The sequence below is a fragment of the Pongo abelii genome, chromosome 13, assembly GCF_028885655.2.
Source record: "Pongo abelii isolate AG06213 chromosome 13, NHGRI_mPonAbe1-v2.0_pri, whole genome shotgun sequence".
NCBI classification, from domain to species: Eukaryota; Metazoa; Chordata; class Mammalia; order Primates; family Hominidae; genus Pongo; species Pongo abelii.
The window spans coordinates 89,297,386-89,319,231 of record NC_071998.2 but is presented as its reverse complement, the minus strand read 5'-3'; the positions used below and the strand labels follow the sequence as shown (position 1 = coordinate 89,319,231).

The 21,846-nt window shown below is 44.3% G+C and overlaps 1 long non-coding RNA gene across 2 annotated transcripts in view; it reads right to left on the bottom strand.

Annotated features, from left to right (window-relative positions):
• The window catches only part of LOC129047949 (uncharacterized), a 37,646-nt gene extending 25,454 nt beyond the window's left edge, over nt 1-12,192 (bottom strand). Inside the window, exons 1-3 of one of the 2 annotated variants that reach the window (XR_008509874.2) lie at nt 12,039-12,192; nt 10,951-11,081; nt 9,535-9,661 (exon numbers count right to left, since the gene is read on the bottom strand). This is a non-coding gene — a long non-coding RNA (uncharacterized LOC129047949). Of the gene's footprint in view, nt 1-9,534; nt 9,662-10,950 lie in introns of both variants that reach the window. The other variant, XR_008509873.2, reaches the window with a different exon arrangement.
• Nucleotides 12,193-21,846: the final 9,654 nt, after the last annotated feature.

Below are 21,846 nucleotides of genomic sequence, written 5' to 3'. Positions count from 1 at the left end.
ATCCATGATTTGCAAATATTTTCTTCCATTCAATGGGTTATCTTTTCATGTTCTTGAGGGTGTTCTTTAAAGCATAAAAGTTTTTAATTTCGATGAAGTCTTACTTTTTTCTTTTATTGCTTATGCTTTTGCTGTCGTATCTAAGGTTTTGCCTAACCCCAAATCACAAATACTTCTGTTTTTCTTCTGAAAGTTTTTTAGTTTTAGCTCTTACATTTACGATCCATTTGAGTTAATTTTTGTGTAAGGTATGCGTACGGAGTGCAACTTCATTCTTCTGCATGTGGGTAGCCAATTATCCTAGCACCATTAATTGAAAAGATAATTCTTTCCTCCACTGAATTGTCTTAGCATCCTTGTGGAAAAATCAATTGACTATAAATGCAAGGGTTTATTTCTGGATTCTTAATTCTATTCCATTGATCTAGATGTCTATCATTTGTCCAGTGATTCTTAGTAACTGAACATGAAGGAAGAAGCCTGAGATATTATTAAGGGAAGCTACAAGTGGGAAAGAGGGTTCCACAGAGTCCAGCTGGTCACTGGGAAAAAGTCCATCATTTTGCATTTGTGCCTCAAAGAGTTAAGACTCCTCCAACCACTTCTAGTGAAGGAACATTCCCAACCCATATCATGTCTGCTTTTCCAAATGGGGTATATTGAATGATCCATTTCCCTCAGCTGCTATCATAAATAAGTGTTGCATTTTCTTAAACTATTTTTCAGCACTGATTGTGATTATTCTCTTTTAATCTGTTAATCTGGTAAATTACATTATTAGATTTGCTAATAGTTAGATATATTTGATGCTTACATTTCTAGGATAAACCTAACTAGGTCATTTTTTATTTAATACATTACTAGATAAAGTATGCCATTATTTTGTTTAGGATTTTTGCATCTAAAATCATGAATAAATTTGACCCTTTTTCTTTTTCACTCTGGCTTTGGAATCAAGGTCACCACTAGCCTCGTAAAATGATTTGAGGGGATGTTGCCTCTTTTTCTAGTTTCTGAAAGGGTTTGTATAAAATTAGAATTGTCAGTTTGTTTGTTTTTAATTGAGATGGGGTCTCACTATGTTGCCCAAGTTGGTCTTGAACTCCTGACCTCAAACAATCCTCCTGTCCCGGCTTCCCAAAGTGCTGGGATTACAGGTGTGAGCCACCATGCCTGGCCTAGAGTTGTCAGTTCTTTGAACGTTTAGTAGAACTGTTTTGTAGGTTGATTTTAATCTACTAATTCAGTTTCTTCAACTGTTACAGATTTGTTTGGTTTTCTTTTTCTGTACAAGTGAGTTTCATAAGTTTTATTTTCCTAGAAACGTGTCTATTTCATGGAAGCTTTCAAACTATTGGCATAAAGTTGTTTGTAGTACTTATTTTTTTAATCTGTTGCATTTGTAATTATGTCCCTTTTTCATACGTTATATTGTTATGCATCCTTTTTCTGACTTAATTAAAGTTACAAGGTTGTATTTTATTCATCTATTGAAAAAATACAAGTTTGGGTTTGGTTGAGCATCTCTACTGTGTTTTTCTATATGATTTCATTAATGTGTGCTCTTATCTTTATTATCTTCTTGTACTTTGTTTTCTTTGCTACTTAAATTATGGTCATTTGTTTGTGGGCATGACATCATTATCTATTAAAATATAAGTGGGTATCTTAGTCCATTCTGTCAGGCCTCTGAGCCCAAGCTAAGGCATCATATCCCCTGTGACCTGCACATATACATCAGATGGCCTGAAGTAACTGAAGAATCACAAAAGAAATGAAAATGGCCTGTTCTTGCCTTAACTGATGACATTACCTTGTGAAATTCCTTTTCCTGACTCATCCTGGCTCAAAAGCTCCCCAACTGAGCACCTTGTGTCCCCCGCCCCTGCCCGCCAGAGAACGACCCCCTTTGACTGTAATTTCCACTACCTACCCAAATCCTATAAAACGGCCCCACCCCTATCTCCCTTCGCTGACTCTCTTTTCGGACTCAGCCCACCTGCACCCAGGTGATTAAAAAGCTTTATTGCTCACACAAAGCCTGTTTGGTGGTCTCTTCACACGGATGTGTGTGAAACATTCCTGCTGCTATAACAAAATATCTTAGACTGGGTAATTATGATTAACAAAAATTTATTCCCCACAGTTCTGGAGGCTGGGAAGTCAGTCCACTGATGAAGGCCCTTTCAGTGTCAAGGGAGGATTTGCCCTCTGTTTCCAAAATGGTGCCTTATTGGTGAGTCCTTACGTAGCAGATGGCAGAAGAACAAAAGGGACTTGGTGCCCTCTTCAACCTCTTCTGTGAGAGCACTAATCCCATTCATGAGGGCAGTGTGCTCATGATTAATCACTTCCCCAAAGGCTCCATCTCTTAATACTATCACATTGGGTATTGTTTCCAATGTAATGAATTGTGGAGGGACACATACATTCAAATCATAGCAGTGGGCATTCTCTTAGGCCCAACGATTCCACTTTAGTTCTATATTCTATATTAATATTAGAAAATGTCTAAAAAGATATATGTATAAGGTTGGAGGTCAGTTGCAGTGACTTCTGCCTGTAATCCCAGAACTTTAGGAGGCTGAGGCAGAAGGATTGCTCGAGTCCAGAAGTTCAAGACCAGACCAGCCTGGGCAACATAGTGAGACCTCGTCTATTTTTTTTTTTTTTCTAAAGATGGGCTTTGCAACATCATTTATAACTAGAAACAGTTAGAAAAACCTGAATGTGAAGATACAGTCACACTATGTGTCAGGCCTCTGAGCCCAAGCTAAGCCATCATATCCCCTGTGACCTGCATGTACACATCCAGATGGCTGGTTCCTGCCTTAACTGATGACATTCCACCACAAAAGAAGTGAAAATGGCCTGTTCTTGCCTTAACTGATGACATTGTCTTGTGAAATTCCTTCTCCTGGCTCATCCTGGCTCAAAATCTCCCCCATTGAGTACCTTGTGACCCCAACTCTTGCCCACCAGAGAACCCCCCTTTGACTGTAATTTTACTTTACCTACCCAAATCTTATAAAACAGCCCCACCCCATCTCTCTTCGCTGACTCTCTTTTCAGACTCAGCCCACCTGCACCCAGGTGAAATAAACAGCCTTGTTGATCACACAAAGCCTGTTTGGTGGTCTCTTCACACAGACGCGCATGAAATTCGGTGCCATGACTCAGATCGGGGGACCTCCCTTGGGAGATCAATCCCCTGTCCCCCTGCTCTTTGCTCCGTGAGAAAGATCCACCTACAACCTCGGGTCCTCAGACCGACCAGCCCAAGGAACAGCTCACAAATTTCAAATCCGGTAAGAGGCCCCTTTTTACTCTCTTCTCCAACCTCCCTCAGTATCCCTCAACCTCTTTCTCCTTTCAATCTTGGCGCCACACTTCAATCTCTCCCTTCTCTTAATTTCAATTCCTTTCATTTTCTGGTAGAGACAAAGGAGACACGTTTTATCTGTGGACCCAAAATTCCAGCACTGGTCACAGACTAGGGAAGGCAGCCTTCCCTTGGTGTTTAATCATTGCAGGGATGCCTCTCTGATTATTCACCCAGGTTTCAGAGGTGTCAGACCACGCAGGGATGCCTGCCTTGGTCCTTCACCCTTAGCAGCAAGTCCTGCTCTTCTGGGGGAGGGGCAAGAAGCCCAACCCCTTCTCTCCATGTCTCTACCCCTTCTCCGCTTTTCTGGGGGAGGGGCAAGAACCCCAACCCCTTCTCTCCGTGTCTCTACCCCTTCTCCGCTTTCCTGGGGGAGGGGCAAGAACCCCTCAACCCCATCTCCTTCACCCTTAGCGGCAAGTCCCACTTTTCTGGGGGAGGGGCAAGAACCACTCAATCCCTTCTCCTTCACACTCAGCGGCAAGTCCCACTTTTCTGGGGGAGGGGCAATAACCGCAACCCCTTCTCTCCATGTCTCTACCCCTTCTCTGCTTTTCTGGGGGAAGGGCAAGAACCCCTCAACCCCATCTCCTTCACCCTTAGTGGCAAGTCCCGCTTTTCTGGGGAAGGGGCAAGAACCCCTGAACCCTTTCTCCTTCACTTTAGCGGCAAGTCCCACTTTTCGGGGGGAGGGGCAGGAACCCCGACCTCTTATCTCTGCGCCCTGATCCCTTATTTCTGTGCCCCGACCTCTTATCTCTGTGGCCCAATCCCTTATTTCTGTGCCCCGACCTCTTATCTCTGCACCCCAACCCCTTATTTCCACGCCCCAACCCCTTCTCTGCTTTTCTGGAGGGCAAGAACCCCCCACCCCTTCTCCGTGTCTCTACTCTCTTTTCTCTGGGCTTGCCTCATTCACTATGGGTAAGCTTCCACCTTCCATTCCTCCTTCTTCTCCCTTAGCCTGTGTTCTTAAGAACTTAAAACCTCTTCAACTCTCACCTGACCTAAAATCTAAGCATCTTATTTTCTTCTGCAATGCCACTTGACCCCAATACAAACTCAACAGTAGTTCCAAATAACCAGAAAATGGCACTTTCAATTTTTCCATCCTACAAGATCTAAATAATTCTTGTCATAAAATAGGCAAACGGTCTGAGGTTCCTGACATCCAGGCATTCTTTTACACATCGGTCCCTCCCTAGTCTCTGTTCCCAATGCAACACATCCCAAATCCTCCTTCTTTCCCTCCCACCTGTCCCCTCAGTCCCAACCCCAAGCGTCACTGAGTCTTTCTAATCTTTCTTTTCTACAGACCTATCTGACCTCTCCCCTCCTCACCAGGCCAAGCTAGGTCCCAATTCTTCCTCAGCCTCCACACCTGCACCCTATAATCCTTTTATCACCTCCCCTGCTCACACCCGGTCCAGCTTACAGTTTTGTACTGTGACTAGCCCTCCCCCACCTGCCCAGCAATTTGCTCTTAAAAAGGTGGCTGGAGCTAAAGGCATAGTAAAGGTTAATGCTTCTTTTTCTTTATCCCAAATCAGATAGCATTTAGGCTCTTTTTCATCAAATATAAAAATCCAGTCCAGTTCATGGCTCATTTGGCAGCAACCCTGAGATGCTTTACAGCCCTAGACCCTAAAAGGTCAAAAGGCCATCTTATTCTCAATATTCATTTTATTACCCAATCTGCTCCGACATTAAATAAAACTACAAAAATTAAATTCCAGCCCTCAAACCCCACAACAGGACTTAATTAACCTCACCTTCAAGGTGTAAAATAATAGAGTAGAGGCAGCCAAGTAGCAACATATTTCTGAGTTGCAATTCCTTGCCTCCACTGTGAGAGAACCCCCAGCCACATCTCCAGCACACAAGAACTTCCAAACACCTAAACCGCAGTGGCCAGGCATTCCTCCAGAACCTCCTCCCCCAGGAGCTTGCTACAAGTACCAGAAATCTGGCCACTAGGCCAAGGAATGCCCACAGCCCAGGATTCCTCCTAAGCCATGTCCCATCTGTGCAGGACCCCACTGGAAATCAGACTGTTCAACTCACCTGGCAGCCACTCCCAGAGCCCCTAGAACTCTGGCCCAAGGCTCTCTGACTCCTTCCCAGATCTTCTCAGCTTAGCGGCTGAAGACTGACACTGCCAGATCACCTTGGAAGCCCCATAGACCATCATGGATGCCGAGCTTTAGATAACTCTCACAGTGGAGGGTAAGTCCATCCCCTTCTTAATCAATATGGAGGCAACCCACTCCACATTACCTTCTTTTCAAGGGCCTGTTTCCCTTGCCTCTATAACTGTTGTGGGTATTGACGGCCAGAATTCTAAACCTCTTAAAACTCCCCAACTCTGGTGCCAACTTAGACAATACTCTTTTAAGCACTCCTTTTTATTTATCCCCACCTGCCCAGTTCGTTCCCTTATTAGGCCGAGACACTTTAACTAAATTATCTGCTTCCCTGACTATTCCTGGGGTACAGCCATACCTCATTGCCACCTTTTCCCCCAGTTCAAAGCCTTCTTCACATCCTCCCGTTTTATCTCCCCACCTTAGCCCACAAGTATAGGACACCTCTACTCCCTCCTTGGTGACCGATCATACACCCCTTACCATCTCATTAAAACCTAATTACCCTTACCCTGCTCAATGCCAATATCCCATCCCACAGCACACTTTAAAAGGATTAAAGCCTGTTATCAATCACCTGTTACAGCATGGCCTTTTAAAGCCTATAAACTCTCCTTATAATTCCCGCATTTTACCTGTCCTAGAACCAGACAAGCCTTACAGGTTAGTTCAGGATCTGCGCCTTATCAACCAAATTGTTTTGCCTATCCACCCCATGGTGTCAAACCCATATACTCTCCTATCCTCAATACCTCCCTCCACAACCCATTATTCTGTTCTGGATCTCAAACATGCTTTCTTTACTATTCCTTTGCACCCTTCATCCCAGCCTCTCTTCGCTTTCACTTGGACTGACCCTGACACCCATCAGCCTCAGCAAATCACCTGGGCTGTACTGCTGCAAAGCTTCACAGACAGCCCCCATTACTTCAGTCAAGCCCAAATTTCTTCCTCATCTGTTACCTATCTCAGCATAATTCTCATAAAAACACATGTGCTCTCCTTGCTGATTCTGTCCGACTGATCTCTCAAACCCCAGCACCTTCTACAAAACAACAACTCCTTTCCTTCCAGGGCGTGGTTGGATACTTTTGCCTTTGGCTACCTGGTTTTGCCATCCTAACAAAGCCATTATATAAATTCACAAAAGGAAAGCTAGCTGACCCCATAGATCCTAAATCCTTTCCCCACTCCTCTTTCCATTCCTTGAAGACAGCTTTAGAGACTGCCCCCACCCTGGCTCTCCCTGACTCATCCCAACCCTTTTCATTACCCACAGCTGAAGTGCAGGGCTGTGCAGTCAGAATTCTTACACAAGGACCGGGATCACATCCTGTAGCCTTTTTGTCCAAACAACTTGACCTTACTGTTTTAGGCTGGCCATCATGTCTCTGTGCAGTGGCTGCTGCCACCCTAATAATTTTAGAGGCCCTTAAAATCACAAACTATGCTCAACTCACTCTCTACAGCTCTCATAAGTTCCAAAATCTATTTTCCTCACACCTGACCCATATACTTTCTGCTCGCCGGCTCCTTCAGCTGTACTCACTCTTTGTTGAGTCCCCCACAATTACCATTGTTCCTGGCCCGTACTTCAATCCGGCCTCCCACATTATTCCTGATACCACATTCCTGACCACCATGACTGCATCTCTCTGATCCACCTGATGTTCACCCCATTTCCCCACATTTCCTTCTTCCCTGTTTCTCACCCTGATCACACTTGGTTTATTGATGGCAGTTGCACCAGGCCTAATCGCCACACACCAGCAAAGGCAGGCTATGCTATAGCACAAGCCACTAGCCCGCCTCCTAGAACCTCTCATTTCCTTTCCATCGTGGAAATCTATCCTCAAGGAAATAACTTCTCAGTGTTCCATCTGCTATTCTACTACTTCTCAGGGATTATTCAGGCCCCCTCCCTTCCCTACACATCAAGCTCAGGGATTTGCCCCCGCCCAGGACTGGCAATTTGTCTTTACTCAACATGCCCTGAGTCAGGAAACTAAAATACCTCTTGGTCTAGGTAGACACTTTCACTGGATAGGTACAGGCCTTTCCCACAGGGTCTAAGAAGGCCACCACGGTCATTTCTTCCTTTCTGTCAGACATAATTCCTTGGTTTGGCCTTCCCACCTCTATACAGTCCAATAGCAGACTGGCCTTTATTAGTCAAATCAGCCAAGGTTTTTTTTTCAGGCTCTTGGTATTCAGTGAATCCTATATATCCCTTACAGTCCTCAGTCTTCAGGAAAGGTAGAACAGACTAATGGTCTTTTAAAAACACACCTCACCAAGCTCAGCCACCAACTTAAAAAGGACTAGACAATACTTTTACCACTTTCCCTTCTCAGAATTCAGGCCTGTCCTCAGAATGCTACAAGGTACAGCCCATTTGAGCTCCTGTATAGATGCTCCTTTTTATTAGGCCCCAGTCTCATTCCAGACACCAGACCAACTTGGACTGTGCCCCAAAAAACTTGTCATCCCTACTATCTTCTGTCTAGTCATACTCCTATTCACCGTTCTCAACTACTCATACATGCCCTGCTCTTGTTTACACTGCCGGTTTACACTGTTTCTCCAAGCCATCACAGCTGATATCTCCTGGTGCTCTCCCCAAACTGCCACTCTTGACTCTTAAAGTAAATAAATAATCCTTGCTGGCAAGACTATGCTGAACCTCCTTAGGCACTCTCTAATTAGATGTCCTAGGTCCTCCCAATTCTTAGACCTTTAATACTTGTCTTTCTCCTTCTCTCATTCCATTTAGTTTTTCAATTCATACAAAACCGTATCCAGGCCATCACCAATAATTCTAAATGACAAATGTTTCTTCTAACAGCCCCGCAATATCATCCCTTACCACAAAATCTTCCTTCAGCTTAATCTCTCCCACTTTAGGTTCCCATGCCACCCCTAATCCCGCTCAAAGCAGCCCTGAGAAACATCACCCATTATCTCTCCATACCACCCCCAAAACATTTTGGCTGTCCCAACATTTTACCACTATTTCATTTTATTTTTCTTATTAATATAAGAAGACGGGAATGTCAGGCCTCTGAGCCCAAGCTAAGCCATCATATCCCCTGTGACCTGCACGTACACGTCCAGATGGCCGGTTCCTGCCTTAACTGATGACATTCCACCACAAAAGTGAAAATGGCCTGTTCCTGCCTTCACTGATGACATTATCTTGTGAAATTCCTTCTCCTGGCTCATCCTGGCTCAAAAGCTCCCCCACTGAGTACCTTGTGACCCCCACTCCTGCCCGTCAGAGAACCCCCCCTTTGACTGTAATTTTACTTTACCTACCCAAATCTTATAAAACGGCCCCACCCCTATCTCCCTTCACTGTTTTCGGACTCAGCCCGCCTGCACCCAGGTGAAATAAACAGCTTTATTGCTCACACAAAACCTGTTTGGTGGTCTCTTTACACAGACGTGAGTGAAACTATGGAATACCATAGTTAAAAGGAATAAGGCAAATCTAATATCTATTGACTTGAAAAGAGCTCCATGATATAATATTAAGGGGGAGGGGATGCAATGAAGAAAAATAGGGAAAGGATGACATTTTTGTTTTAAAAATTGCATATGTTCACGTATTTATATCCCTATATGTAGTCCCACTGCATGCAGTCATAGCCATTTAGCCCTAAGGAGCCACTGCTAATTCCATCCAGAGATGAGATCCTTCAAAGCTGGGGAAGCCTCATCTCCAAGCACATAGGTGCTCCCTACCTTCATAGACAGCCTCCAACCATAACCTCAGGGCATCACTTCCACCCTTTACAAGTCCTAAGACTGGTTTAAGTGAGAAGTTCTGAGAGGACAGGGTGGGGAGAGGGGTTGGGGCTCTGCAGGCCTTGAGAACCATAATGACATTCCCAACCCATGTCCTCTCCCACCCTTTCAAGGCCATTGGTTGTGAGTTATTCATACTTCTCCCTTCCTCAGGGAGGCTTGATTCTGCCCAGCCTTCCTTGTGCTCCCCAAAAGTACCTGACACCCATCGCTGGCTTCCCAGACAGCCAATCTGATTGACTTCTTCCTCTTCCCGGGGGAGCTTCTGTATCTCTTTGCGGTACTCAGAGTATCCGAGGTCCCAGGTTAAACACAAATGCAGTGTCTGTAAAAAATCCCATGCATCAACTTGAAGCAAATGCCTTTCCCAGTAAAATTGTTCTACTTTTCCACGTAGCTTTGCAAAAGTGATATTTTTCCTCTCCCCATTCCCTAATTACCCCAAAATATGTGCCAAAGGGGGAAGACGTGACTTGGCAGGGCAGATGTCCCCATTGCTTAGCATCTCAGAGAAGAAATTTACAAGATGTCTGCCTTTGTTTGCCCTGCCATCAAACCTTCAGTTCTGACCATGAGGTTTCTGAAGGAGCACTTCCAGAGGTGAGGAACTGGATAGTGATAAATTTAAGCCTAGAAACTATGTCATGGGCGACACAGTTTAAGGAAGACTTGGGGGTAATGGGGAAGTATGGCATGACAACTGTTAGTTACTTCCTAGGGAAGCCATCATATATAAAACAAGCTGTCTGGCTGGGCGTGGTGGCTCACGCCTATAATCCCAGCACTTTGGGAGGCCTAGATGGGCGGATCACGAGGTCAGAAGTTTGAGACAAGCCTGACCAACATGGTGAAACCCTGTCTCTAACAAAAATACAAAAATTAGCCAGGTGTGGTGGTGCTTGCCTGTAATCCCAGTTACTCAGGAGGCTGAGGCAGGAGAATCACTTGAACCTGGGAGGCAGAGGTTGTAGTGAGCCAAGGTCGTGCCACTGCACTCCAGGCTGGGTGACAGAGCGAGACTTCGTCTCAAAACAAACAAAAAAACAAAACAAAACAAAAACCAGGCTGTTTTACTCTTCAGTTCTCCAAAGGATCAAAGGAGGACAAACTGCAGCAAATTCCAAACAGACAACATCAACTCAGTAAACATAACTGTTTACATAATAGAACGCAGAGCCTGGTGAAGAAGGGACCAGCCCATCACAGGAAGGGTTCCAACAGGGAGACTGGAGAGGGAATGCCTGCAGAGGGTGAGAGGTTGAAATGGATAAGCCCAAAGACCCATGTTGCAGAGGTTGCAAGTTGATGACACGCATGTCATTTGAAGGAACAGATGTGTTTTCTTTACTAGCTCAATGTTTGCCTACAGTGTTTTTGTGCTTCTTCTTAGTATTATCATTATATAAACAAAACCTGCATTTCAAGGTTCTCTTGTAAAACATAACAGAGCTGAGAGCCTCCTTTATATGGGATATATGTTCTTCAGTTCACACAGCCTCCGCCACTGCCTATTAATACCCAGCGTCCAAGTATCAATTGACATTTGTTATTCTGCCTGCAATGTAGAGCTTTTTTCCCTTACACTCAGCCCACTTAACTCATATATATTATTACCTGTATTCTCTCTGTAGGCATTTGAGTGGCTTTTGTTGCATTCTGTGGTGTCAGCCTTCATGTGAAATAGTGATAGAGTGGTGTTCACACTTCTCCCTCTTGCCCTGTGCCTTCTGTCATTGTGAGCTGCCCTGAGATTTGTAGCGTGTGTGAACAGAACAGGAGGTCAACAAAAGGCACAGCTCTGCAGCGAGAGCCCCAGGAACTCAACAGAAATGAGCGAGGCAGCTGCTTGAACTTGCCACTGACAGATCATGAAGCCACACCACCTCTTCAGGCCAATGGCCATTTTACATTTTGAAAGGGACATTATTTCTTGTTGCAGAAACATTACTATCTAGTTGACTCCTATCTAAGAGAGCACAGAGCCTCCTGTTACTTAATGAAAACAGCAACAGGCAGAATATGCACCAGACAGAAAAACTAGCTTGTCTGCTATCCTGGAATAAAAATAAATAAGAGTTTGAACTACCCTGGAATAAAAATAAGAGTTTGAACCACAACCTGAATCAAAGGAATGTTGAGAGTTTCCTATTAGCTCAAAGGTTCCCAGAATTCATAATAATATTGTTAAAATGGCCTGTTCCTGACTTAACTGATGACATTACCTTGTGAAATTCCTTCTCCTGGCTCATCCTGGCTCAAAAGCTCCCCTACTGAACACCTTGTGACCCCCACTCCTGCCCACCAGAGAACAACCCCCCTTTTTTCCTTTACCTACCCAAATCCTATAAAACGGCCCCACCCCTGTCTCCCTTCACTGACTCTCTTTTCAGACTCAGCCTGCCTGCACCCAGGTGAAATAAACAGCCCGTTCGGCTGTTTTTGCTCACACAAAGCCTGTTTGGTGGTCTCTTCACATGGACGCGCATGAAATTTGGCGCATGAAATTTGGTGCCGTGACTCGGATCGGGGGACCTCCCTTGGGAGATCAATCCCCTGTCCCCCTGCTCTTTGCTCTGTGAGAAAGATCCACCTACACCCTCGGGTCCTCAGACCGACCAGCCCAAGGAACATCTCACAAATTTCAAATCCGGTAAGAGGCCCCTTTTTACTCTCTTCTCCAACCTCCCTCAGTATCCCTCAACCTCTTTCTCCTTTCAATCTTGGCGCCACACTTCAATCTCTCCCTTCTCTTAATTTCAATTCATTTTCTGGTAGAGACAAAGGAGACACATTTTATCCATGGATCCAAAACTCCAGCACCAGTCACGGACTAGGGAAGGCAGCCTTCCGTTTGTGTCTAATCACTGCGGGGACACCTGCCTGATTATTCACCCACGTTCCATTGGTGTCTGATCACCACGGGGACGCCTGCCTTGATCATTCACCCACGTTCCCTTGGTGGCAAGTCAATTGTGGGGACGCCTGCTTTGGCTGCTCACCCACATTGCAGCCCAGGGCTGCTCCCCACCCCTTTTCTCCATGTCTCTACCCTTCTCTTTAAAGTTGCCTCCTTCACTATGGGCAAGCTTCCACTCTCCATTCCTCCTTCTTCTCCCTTAGCCTGTGTTAAGAACTTAAAACCTCTTCAAACTCTCACCTGACCTAAAATCTAAGCGTCTTATTTTCTGCAACACCACTTGGCCCCAATACAAACTTGACAATGGCTCCAAATAGCCAGAAAATGGCACTTTCGATTTTTCCATCTTACAAGATCTAGATAATTCTTGTCGTAAAATGGGCAAACGGTCTGAGTTGCCTGACGTCCAGGCATTCTTTTACACATTGTTCCCTCCCTACTCTCTGTTCCCAATGTGACTCGTCCCCAATCCTCCTTTCCCTCCCACCTGTCCTCTCAGTCCCAACCCCAAGCGTCGCTGAGTCTTTCTAATCTTCCTTTTCTACAGACCCATCTGACCTCTCCCCTCCTCCCCAGGCTGCTCCTCGCCAGGCCAAGCCAGGTCCCAATTCTTCCTCAGCCTCCGCTCCTCCACCCTATACTCCTTCTATCACTGCCCTCCTCACACCCAGTTGGCTTACAGTTTCGTTCCGCGACTAGCCCTCCCCAACCTGCCCAGAAATTTCCTCTTAAAAAGGTGGCTGGAGCTAAAGGCATAGTCAAGGTTAATGCTCCTTTTTCTTTATCCAACCTCTCCCAAATCAGTTATAATTTAGGCTCTTTCATCAAATATGAAAAACCCAGCCCAGTTCATGACTCGTTCAGCAGCAACCCTGAGACGCTTTACAGTCCTAGACCCTAAAAGGTCAAAAGGCCGTTTCATTCTCAATATACATTTTATTACCCAATCGGCTCCTGACATTAAATGAAACTCCAAAAATTAAACTCCAGCCCTCAAACCCCACAACAGGACTTAATTAACGTCACCTTCAAGGTGTACAATAATAAAGTAGAGGCAGCCAAGTAGCAACATGTTTCTGAGTTGCAATTCCTTGCCTCCACTGTGAGAGAAAGCCCAGCCACATCTCCAGCACACAAGAACTTCCAAACGCCTAAACCGCAGTGGCCAGGGTTTCCTCCAGAACCTCCTCCCCCAGGAGCTTGCTACAAGTGCTGGAAATCTAGCCACTGGGCCAAGGAATGCCCACAGCCCAGGATTCCTCCTAAGCCATGTCCCATCTGTGCAGGACCCCACTGAAAATCGGACTGTTCAACTCACCTGGCAGCCACTCCCAGAGCCCCTAGAACTCTGGCCCAAGGCTCTCGGACTGACTCCTTCCCAAATCTTCTCAGCTGAGCAGCTGAAGACTGACACTGCCCAATCACCTCAGAAGCCTACAGGACCATCACAGATGCTCTAGGTAACTCTCACAGTGGAGGGTAAGTCCATCCCCTTCTTAATCAATATAGAGGCAACCCACTCCACATTACCTTCTTTTCAAAGGCTTGTTTCCCTTGCCTCCATAACTGTTGTAGGTACTGACGGCCAGGCTTCTAAACCTCTTAAAACTCCCCAACTCTGGTACCAACTTAGACAATACTCTTTTAAGCACTCCTTTTTAATTATCCCCACCTGCCCAGTTCCCTTATTAGGCCAAGACACTTTAACTAAATTATCTGCTTCCCTGGGCTACAGCCACACCTCATTGCCGCCTTTTCCCCCAGTTCAAAGCCTTCTTCACATCTCCCCTTTTATCTCCCCACCTTAGCCCACAAGTATAGGACACCTCTACTCCCTCTTTGGCGACTGATCATGCACCCCTTACCATCTCATTAAAACCTAATCACCCTTATGCCGCTCAATGCCAATATCCCATCCCACATCATGCTTTAAAAGGATTAAAGTCTGTTATCAATCCCCTGCTACAGCATGGCCTTTTAAAGCCTATAAACTCCCCTTACAATTGCCCCATTTCACCTGTCCTAAAACCAGACAAGGCTTACAGGTTAGTTCAGGATCTGCGCCTTATCAACCAAATTGTTTTGCCTATCCACCCCGTGGTGTCAAACCCATATACTCTCCTATCCTCAATACCTCCCTCCACAACCCATTATTCTGTTCTGGATCTCAAACATGCTTTCTTTACTATTCCTTTGCACCCTTCATCCCAGCCTCTCTTCGCTTTCACTTGGACTGACCCTGACACCCATCAGCCTCAGCAAATCACCTGGGCTGTACTGCTGCAAAGCTTCACAGACAGCCCCCATTACTTCAGTCAAGCCCAAATTTCTTCCTCATCTGTTACCTATCTCGGCATAATTCGCATAAAAACACACGTTCTCTCCCTGCTGATCCTGTCCGACTGATCTCTCAAACCCCAGCACCTTCTACAAAACAACAAATCCTTTCCTTCCTAGGCATGGTTAGGTACTTTTGACTTTAGATACCTGGTTTTGCCATCCTAACAGAACCAGAATATAAACTCACAAAAGGAAACCTAGCTGACCCCATAGATCCTAAATCCTTTCCCCACTCCTCTTTCGGTTACTTGAAGACAACTTTAGAGACTGCCCCCACCCTAGCTCTCCCTGACTGATCCCAACATTTTTCATTACCCACAGCTGAAGTGCAGGGCTGTGCAGACACAAGAACCAGGACCGCACCCTGTAGCCTTTTTATCCAAACAACTTGACCTTACTGTCTTGCCTAGCCCTCAAGTTGGCTTGCGGTGGCCACTACCGCCCTAATACTTTTAGAGGCCCTTAAAATCACAAACTATGCTCAACTCACTCTCTATAGTTCTCATAACTTCCAAAATCTATTTTCTTCCTCCCACCTGACGCATATACTTTCTGCTCCCAGCTCCTTCAGCTGTGCTCAGTCTTTGTTGAGTCTCCCACAATTACCATTGTTCCTGGCCCGGACTTCAATCTGGCCTCCCATATTATTCCTGATACCACACCTAACCCCCATGACTGTATCTCTCTGATCCATCTGACATTTACCCCATTTCCGCGTATTTCCTTCTTTCCTGTTCCTCACCCTGATCACACTTGGTTTATTGATGGCAGTTGCACTTCGCCACACACCAGCAAAGGCAGGCTATGCTATAGCACAAGCCACTAGCCCGCCTCCTAGAACCTCTCATTTTCTTTCCATCGTGGAAATCTATCCTCAAGGAAATAACTTCTCAGTGTTCCATCTGCTATTCTACTACTTCTCAGGGATTATTCAGGCCCCCTCCCTTCCCTACACATCAAGCTCAGGGATTTGCCCCCGCCCAGGACTGGCAATTTGTCTTTACTCAACATGCCCTGAGTCAGGAAACTAAAATACCTCTTGGTCTAGGTAGACACTTTCACTGGATAGGTACAGGCCTTTCCCACAGGGTCTAAGAAGGCCACCACGGTCATTTCTTCCTTTCTGTCAGACATAATTCCTCGATTTGGCCTTCCCACCTCTATACAGTCCAATAGCAGACTGGCCTTTATTAGTCAAATCAGCCAAGCTTTTTTTTTCAGGCTCTTGGTATTCAGTGAATCCTTTATATCCCTTACAGTCCTCAGTCTTCAGGAAAGGTAGAACAGACTAATGGTCTTTTAAAAACACACCTCACCAAGCTCAGCCCCCAACTTAAAAAGGACTAGACAATACTTTTACCACTTTCCCTTCTCAGAATTCAGGCTTGTCCTCAGAATGCTACAAGGTACAGCCCATTTGAGCTCCTGTATAGATGCTCCTTTTTATTAGGCCCCAGTCTCATTCTAGACACCAGACCAACTTGGACTGTGCCCCAAAAAACTTGTCATCCCTACTATCTTCTGTCTAGTCATACTCCTATTCTCCGTCCTCAACTACTCATACATGCCCTGCTCTTGTTTACACTGCTGGTTTACACTCTTTCTCCAAGCCATCACAGCTGATATCTCCCAGTGCTATCCCCAAACTGCCACTCTTGACTCTTGGAGTAAATAAATAATCTTTGCTGGCAGGACTATGCTGAACCTCCTTAGGCACTCTCTAATTAGATGTCCTAGGTCCTCCCAATTCTTAGACCTTTAATACTTGTCTTTCTCCTTCTCTCATTCCGTTTAGTTTTTCAATTCATACAAAACCGTATCCAGGCCATCACCAATAATTCTAAATGACAAATGTTTCTTCTAACAGCCCCGCAATATCATCCCTTACCACAAAATCTTCCTTCAGCTTAATCTCTCCCACTTTAGGTTCCCATGCCACCCCTAATCCCGCTCAAAGCAGCCCTGAGAAACATCGCCCATTATCTCTCCATACCACCCCCAAAAAATTTTGGCTGTCCCAACATTTTACCACTATTTCATTTTATTTTTCTTATTAATATAAGAAGACGGGAATGTCAGGCCTCTGAGCCCAAGCTAAGCCATCATATCCCCTGTGACCTGCACGTACACATCCAGATGGCTGGTTCCTGCCTTAACTGATGACATTCCACAACAAAAGAAGTGAAAATGGCCTGTTCCCGCCTTCACTGATGACATTATCTTGTGAAATTCCTTCTCCTGGCTCATCCTGGCTCAAAACCTCCCCAACTGAGCACCTTGTGACCCCCACTCCTGCCCGGCAGAGAACAACCCCCTTTTTTTCCTTTACCTACCCAAATCCTATAAAATGGCCCCACCCCTATCTCCCTTCACTGACTCTCTTTTCGGCCTCAGCCCACCTGCACCCAGGTGAAATAAACAGCCTTGTTGCTCACACAAAGCCTGTTTGGTGGTCTCTTCACATGGATGTGCATGAAAGTTAGTAGCTGACATTTGTTAAATGCTTCTTGTGCTAAACACTTGACACGTTTTATCTCACATAGTCACATAACAACGCTATGGGATAGGTGCCATAATTATACAAAGAAACTCAGGCACAGAGAGGTTAACTCTAAGTTAACCTTGACTGATAGAGTGAGTGATGGAGCCAGAATTCAAATCCAGGCGACCTGACCCAGAAACATTAGAAAATATATGAAAATACTGCCAAGATTTGATATCTAATTTCCCATGGATATTTCTTTTGTCTACCCATTAAATGACTTTGCCACATTTCTTGCCAAGCACACCAAGAACATAAAACACAGAAGTCTAGTTTTTCATTTTCTGGGTTTTAAATTTATAAAAATTAAACTAAAAATAGCCCCCATGTTGTCTGGAACTGAAGTTCCTTCTGTAGAATCTGTTTCACATTCAGAATTTGAGATGGAATATAAAATAGGAGAATGTTCAATGTCTGCAGTGTTGGGTATTTTGCTCAAGTTTCTGTACCTAAAATGCTGTGCTTGGCATGCGGAACTGAATTTCCATTATGTTCAGTGAAGCAAGATTTGACTGACGGAGAGGTCATTTATTACAATGATCCTGCCAGGTAGCTTGGGGAGACCATTTTGGCCTCTGAGATCATGTTATATTATGAGGTATTCATGTAAAACTAAACTTTCTTTCTCTTTCCTCTGGTTTCCAATAATCACCGTCTGAATCAATGTTTATAGAAAAACTATCAGTGAGAAATCCCATTTGCAAATGACTTATAGTTTTAAGTGAACCTAATTTCTTTAAAACATATGATTTGAAAATCCTGTGTCAAATAAACATAAATAATGCTAATTAATAATGATATTATTCAAAAATAGATATGTGAGGGAATATATATTTTCCTAACAAGAAAGCCTAAAATTTTAACATATGTTTAATAAAACTGTATAACCACATTCCTGTAAGTTACTCCTTCATTACTAAAAGAACTAAAATTATCCCATTGTAAGAGAAGAAAATATTGTGACTTGGAAGGCAACTCGAAATAGTTTGAAGTATAATGCTTTATTAGTGCATGTAATAAACTTATACTGAACACAAATACATGATTTTGCTGATAGAAAATCAGTTTCTCATGCTTTCACTAAATGAATGGGTTAGACGAACATTTAAAATATACTGAATTTAAGGGGGTCAAATTAGTAACCTGACTGTTTTGGGTAGACAGGGAGTAGTGCTTTGTGCCTCTTTTAAGCCCTTGACAAGAGTTTGAGAACACCAAGTACTGTGTCCCGGAGGGCAGGTCCCACAAAGGCCGCAAGATGTCGCTTTCTGACAGCCTGTTGCTTGCAGCTAATCCTACCACAGCAGAAGGAAAAGAAGGTAAGGAGAAGTGTTGACCATATTTTGATGTAATAACCAGAAGTGCACCTGTTAGGATATACAACAATTGATGCATCCAGATCGACAGAGATTCCCTTATAATACCCCTAAACTTAAAACGTAAATCTTTTTTTCTTCTTCATTTTCTTTTTTCCCTGGAGCAACCCTGAGTATGTTGGTGTTGGTACAGATGTGGGATACCGAACTAAAATTTTTCCATCATTACTTTCAGTATTCACAGACATCTGGCAGGAAGCCCTGAGGAGTATTATAATCCCTATTTTACAAATGAGAAAGCCAAGGCCCCTAAAAATTGCAATTGGCAAACGAAAATTCCAGTGGCCATGTTTCTTGACACCCAACACCCCAGCTGAGGCTTATGCACTCTGCCCCTCTCCCTAGTCCTCATAGGGAGGTGGTTGGGGGCAGGCCTTGACTATTTTGCTTTTTTGAAATTGATTTAAAATATTTTATACTAAATTGTCTGATATGAACCCATATTTATTTATGTGTATAGAGCAAGGCTTCAGATAAATCTCGTGGGTGCTCTAAGCCACTTTGGGCTATGTCTGGAATGGGTTTCCTAAGGAAGCTCACTCCATTGTTTAGGGTGTGTATTAGTTTGCTAGGGTTGCCATAACAAGGAAGAGATTGGGTGTCTCAAACAACAGAAATGTATTCTCTCACACTTTGGGAGGCTAGAAGTCCAAGATCAAGATGTCAGCAGAGTTAATTTCTTCTGAAGCCCCCCTCCTTGCCTTGTAGGTGTGTCTTCACATGGGCTTTCTTCTGTGTGTCTGTGTCCTAATCTCTTCTTATAAGGACTCTAATCAGATTGCATTTACCTTAATTATCTCTCTGAAGACCCCATCTCCAAATATAGTCACATTCTAAGGTACTGGGGGTTAGGACTTTATTTATGGACAGAATCTTGCTCTGTCACCCAGGCTGGAGTGCAATGGCATGATCTCAGCTCACCGTAGCCTCCGCCTCCCGGATTCAGGCAATTCTCCTGCTTCAGCCACCCAAGTAGCTGGGATTACATGAGCGTGCCACCCAGCTAATTTTTGTGTTTTTAGTTGAGATGCGGTTTCACCATATTGGCCAGGCTGGCCTCGAACTCTTAAACTCAAGTGATCCGCCTACCTCTGCCTCTTAAAGTGCTGGGATTACCAGCGAGAGCCACAGTGCCCGGCCTCAGGCTTTAACAAATGAATTTAGAGGGACATAATTCCCCCTGTTACAGGGTGGAAACATTGAGAAGCCTGCATTATCCCTTCCAACTTTTTCCCATGAGAATGATAGAGTTCTAGTCTGTGTTCTTATATCTACAGCATCAGAGAGTTTAACTGTGTCTTTCTTTCTCTAAGAAAGCTTCTCAATTAATCTGCTATTTGTGTATGACTCCTTGGTTGCATTTTACGGAAGTGGAGCTGGGAGAAATGATTTCTGATCCCCATTCTTGAGGTAAGGAATTATATTCAACTTTAAAACAACTTAAATACAGGAACAGATGTATACTTATAAGTACATTTTTTTCCTTAAAAAAGAAGGAAATCCTGCCTATTTGGGACAACATGGATGAACCTAGAGGACATTATGCTAAGTGAAATGAGCCAGACACAGAAGGGCAAACGTTGTATGATACCAGTTATGCGAGGAATCTAAAACAGTTGGACTCAGAGGAGCAGAGAGTAGAATGGTGGTTGCTGGGGGCTGGGGGGAGGGAGAACATGAGGAGGTGTTGGTCAAAGGATATAGTTTCAGTTACTTGGGATGAACAAGTCCTAGAGATCCACTGCACAGCATGGTGTCTAGAGTTCACAATACCATGGCGTATACTTAAAAAGGTGCTGAGAGTAGATCTCATGTTAAGTGTCATCACGCAATAGCGATAATAATTAATAGTAACAGGAAACTTTTGGAGGTGATGTATATGTTAATGGCATTAATTGTGGTGATGGTTTCATAGTTATGTACTTATCTCCAAATTCATTAAAGTGCATACTTAAATATGTATAAATTTCTGTATATCAATCCTACCTCAATAAATTTTAAAAAAAGAAAAAAGAAAAAGGAACTCTGGACCAGGGATGGTGGCTCACACCTGTAATCCCAGCACTTTGGGAGGCCAAGGTGGGTGGATCACTTGAAGTCTGGAGTTTGAGACCAGCCTGGCTAACATAGTGAAACCCTGTCTCTACTAAAAATACAACAATTAGCCAGGTGTGGTGGCAGGTGCCTGTAATCCAAGCTACTTGGGAGGGTGAGGCAAGAGAATTGCTTGAACCCGGGAGGCAGAGGTTGCAGTGGGCCGAGATCATGCCACTGCACTCCAGCCTGGGCGACAGAGTGAGACTCTGTATCAAAAAAAAAAAAAAAAAAAGAAAGAAAGAAAGAAAAGAAAAGAAACTGGCTGGGCACAGTGGCTCACATCTGTAATCCCAGCACTTTGGGAGAGTGAGGCCGGAGGATCACTTGAGCCCAGGAGTTCCAGACCAGCATGGGCAACATGGCAAAACCCTATCTCTACTAAAAGTACAAAATTTAGCCAGGCATGGTGGCAGGTGCCTGTAGTCCTAGCTACTCAGGAGGCTGAAGTGGGAGGATCACCTGAGCCTGGGAGGTTAAGGCTGTGGTGAGCCATGATCATGCCACTGCACTCCAGACTGGTGACAGAGTGAGACCCTGTCTCAAATTAAATAAATTAAATAAAATAAACTCTGTAGCCATTAAACAGTAATTCCCCATTCCTCCCTCCCCCAGCCTCTGGTAACCTCTATTATACATTCTGTCTCTACGAGTTTGCCTTCTAGGTGCTGCATCCATGTTGTAGCATGTGTCAGAATCTCATTATTTATAAGACTGAGTAATATCCCATTGCGTATATACTACAGTTTCACTTTATATATGTAATCATCTAATTTACCTAAACTCTATTTTGATAAATGGTGCTATGGTGTAAATGTTGGCATCCCACTCAAAATTCATATGTTGGAACCTAAAACCCAATGTGATAGTATTAAGAGGTAGAGTCTGTAGCAGGTGATTAGGCCTTGAGGGTGGAGTGCTGATGAATGAGACTAGTGCCTTAGTAAACGAGGCTTGAGGGAGTCTGTTTGCCCCTTCCACTGTGTGAGGAGGCAGCAAGTAGGTGCCATCTTTGAAGCAAAGAGCAGCCCTCACCAGACACTGAATCTGCTGGCACCTGGACCTTAGACTTCCCAGCCTCCAGAACTGTGAGCAGAGGTTTCTGTTGCTTATAGAATACCCATCCTAAGGTGTTTTGTTATAGCAGGCTGAATAGACTAAGACAGATGCTATAAGATTAATATATAAACTTAACTGAATATGTACATTTTTGTTTTTCAGAACTTTGTACTTGGCTCTAT